This window comes from Stylophora pistillata, chromosome 3 (assembly GCF_964205215.1).
Source record: "Stylophora pistillata chromosome 3, jaStyPist1.2, whole genome shotgun sequence".
Lineage (NCBI taxonomy): Eukaryota > Metazoa > Cnidaria > Anthozoa > Scleractinia > Pocilloporidae > Stylophora > Stylophora pistillata.
This window is the reverse complement of record NC_142521.1, coordinates 35,578,897-35,582,583: the sequence shown is the minus strand read 5'-3', so window position 1 is coordinate 35,582,583 and position 3,687 is coordinate 35,578,897. Positions and strand designations below refer to the sequence as shown.

General features: G+C 38.2%; 1 long non-coding RNA gene across 1 annotated transcript; it reads right to left on the bottom strand.

Moving 5' to 3' along the window:
• Positions 1 to 428: 428 nt before the first annotated feature.
• LOC148735843 (uncharacterized) lies at positions 429 to 3,348 on the bottom strand. Its single transcript, XR_015998928.1, has 4 exons — positions 3,328 to 3,348; positions 2,893 to 3,022; positions 2,464 to 2,589; positions 429 to 1,062 (listed from the first exon to the last, which is right to left on the bottom strand). It is a non-coding gene; the product is annotated as an uncharacterized LOC148735843 (long non-coding RNA).
• Positions 3,349 to 3,687: the final 339 nt, after the last annotated feature.

Genomic DNA, 3,687 nt, shown 5'->3' with positions numbered 1-3,687 from the left:
TAACGTAAAGTAACAGTCAACGCAAAACCCACCAAATCGCTCGAATTCGCCATTTAGAACCACAGAAACGACAATACACAGCCTTAACATAGACATTCCTTGATATAAGTTTACGATATTACGACTCTTCAATATTCCCCCATACATTTCTTTATATTTCGAACAAACGACCTGACACGCCGCTTGTGTGGGCCCCCTGTATTGGAAACTAGGAAGACTTTGACCACGATATCATAACCCAATATCTGCAGCAGATATTGAGTTGTCATGTCAACTTTACATGCTACTGTGTATTGACTGAATACTCTCGACCAAGTAGGTGTTTCATCGCAAGTGTAATGTGTAATGATAATGAATATTACAAAAAGAAAAGATGAGTATCTCCACGTCGTTCCTTATGATTCGGCTTGAGTCAGTTTCAAACATACTCGCGGCGTCGATCTCAGTTTAATTGATACGAAGTTAACTAATACAACCATCTTCGATTTTTGCTTATATAATCCGTGATAAAGCATAGAAGACCATATTTTCCCGATTGCTGAAAGAATAAAACATTAAATGAAATTACAGATACTAGAATAATACGCCGATTCTCTCCTGGTTGAAATGCTAATGAAAAGGTTGAATGGATAAACCATATTATTAAAAACTAGATCATTGGATAATGCAACTCAAGAATTTTTATTGGCTTAGCCATTATGGTATATCACCCAATATACCATAATCTACAAATATGGTAGGCGTACATGTCAGCTTAAAATTAAACGGGAGCTAAAAATTTAATAATTTGATTTAACGTTTTTAATAAAACAGTTATTCCACTCGCGCTTGTTGGATATGAGATGATTATTGCCAACTCGGCGCTACGCGCCTCGTTGGCTATCTATCATCTCATATCCAACGCGCGCTCGTGGAATAATTGTTAAATATTCCAATGATAAATGTACTGAATTCCATCAAGCTTGTTGATTTTATTGAAGCTATTCCAATACTCGAATCTGGCAAGAAATACAGCCCAATTTTCAATGCGTCCCAAGAGAGCGAGGATGATTTTCTCGGTTCCTGTAAAAAAAAAGACAACAAAATGCCGTTGTTCGTGCAAGTATTCAACCTCGTTCCTAGGACGCTTTTTCCTTCAAAGAGGAGACGCGTGGGAAAAGGCCCTGGCATCGGTCGGTCGCGCGTGCGCATCCAACACCCGAAAAACCTGGGTGTGATAAATTAGGTTCTGACGTGGCAGTTCGCATAATCATAATCTGTCTTGCCGAAAACATGAAGCAAATGATGACTTTCGTATGCACCACCACAGAGCCGGCAAACCCAATTACGAACATGGACTTTTTTGGGAGTCGACTGCTCCATAGATACCTTTACTCACCGAATTATTAGTCTTTATGAACCACCGTAGCGAAGTTTTTAGCGCATATTAAGCGAAATTCCCAGGAATATGCTTATGTAGATTTTGAGGAAACTCTATCAAGCAATAAACAAGTAGGATTAACCACAGGAATGCATACATCAGTGATAGAATAAATATTTGAAATCACCACGTGACTGGCCGACGTCAGGGCCTTTTCCCGCCTGTCACCTCTTTGAAAGGAAAAGCGCCCTTGGAACGAGATTGGCAAGTATCATCCTCTCTTTCATTCTTTTTTCCCTTAGTAACTTAAAATGAAACAAAATTTTTCGTCACCCAAGACTTTGTAGGTAACACTTTAGTTTCCGGAATTCATACTAGGTGACATCACTGACTACGCAAAAAAAGTGCCAAGCCTCTCTTTTGATATTATATAATCTTTGACTTAGTTTGGTCGGACCGGAAGGGAAAATATTCTCCCGTCTGCCCTACCAAAATCAGTAAGCTGAATAATAATTTTATCATATGATTACTAATTGCTGAAAATTTCCAACCTAGAATTTAAAGGACGCAATAGACGGGCACACGCAGCCACACGAGCACAAAAAAATTTAATTAAAAGTTATGCTTTATTTTTCCCAGTCAGAACAAGAAACTCCCAATTCTTTTTAAAATGCAATTTTTCTCTCATTTCTTTTTTCCTTTTCATTTTTCGCAACAACACAACGTGGGGGCAGCAGGACCAGACGGCTTTTTCCAAAGTAGCTAATGTCAATCTGTCCCGGTTTACCCACGCCAGCTTTCAATATGGTTTTCTATGAGATTGAACGAGCGCAGCGGACGGGTCGTATGATAATTATTCCTTACTTTGTCGTGGCACTGACTCAAAATTTGGATTTCTTTTGTCTTACTTTTAACTAGAAACCTCGTGCAATGTATATCTAGTTTCTTTCAAGAAAGCTTTGGGTTATTGTGTGGTCCTAACTCTAACCTTGGAATATGCAAATTTTATAAATATGTTTTTCAGAATACTTTTTGAGAGCCTAAAAAGCGCATATTCAGCTCGAATTGTGGTTGCAAAAGGCCCTAAAATTAATTGAACTTACTTCCATTCTAAGCAGTTTTCAATGACCCTTCTGCTTGTATGTTTGTTTGGGGATTCTGCGCCGTCCCCACTCTTGCCTCTTTTGGCTTTTGGGACATTTCATCCGACAAGCACAAGCCTTCGTTTCCTGGATTAACCGAAAACAACAACAACAACTCACTGATGAAGAATACAAAATGATATATTTCGCACCAAGCAGGTCCTCCTATAGATCAATTTAGAGTTCTGTGTTTCTCTCCTTCCCGCTTCATTCAGTCGAGCACCCCAACAGTTCCTGTTTACACCTCATTTTGTTTCATCATCGTGTTCTCTCAGACCCTTAGTTTCATCAAAACTGACACTTCAGCGATTAAGTGCTGTTTGTTTGGAACAGTCTGTCATCATAAGAGAAGGCAAGGTTAACCTGTTTTATTTCACATATTTGTTTTACCTTTACTTCCAGGAAAGTCGTAGTCTGTCTGAGTTCCTTTACAATTGGATCTATTCTGCCCCTCCATTAAGTCTAGGTTACCAAATACAGCAGTTCCCTGCGCTTCGTCATCGCGGTGAAACTGGAAGATCTGAAATGTACCCGATATTGTTCAGTACTACCTGTTTTAAGTATGACACCAACAAGATTATTTTGCAACGTGAGTATCTCCGACGAATAAGATCTATTCTCTTCTTTAAAAAGTATTCAACATTCTCCCTAGTGGCTTTTAGGTACTATTTCAGGTACTATTTAGGTACTATTTCAGGTACTATTGAACTTGATGGGGCATTATTTCCTGCTCTCTTTCCAATAAACGAGACTAACTTATTTCATGATCACGGTCAGTATTTGTCAAGTTAACTGTTACTCCTGAAATGAAACTGCTTGGTTTACCTTAGGAATAAAAACCAGCAACAGCGTTATTATGCATATTATGTTTGCCGTTGTTATTTTAAATTTGAAATATTTCACAGGAATAGTTAATTTGATCTATGATTGGTCCAGGTGTGTCTTTTCTTTTGTTATTCAAAATTTCTTTTTTAGGAATTAGCATATATATAATAGTGTATTCTGTTTTCTCTCTCTGTTGTTGTAACCGTTTATTTGGACGTGATCGGAATAAAAGAAGCAGAAGTCTGTTTTAAACGTGCAAAAATCTTTAGGTTATGGGCCCAGAAGTACGTAAATGAATCATGGAGGAAAAGTTCTCGATCGACAAACTTAACGGGAGCAATTGGAACACTTGGAAATTTC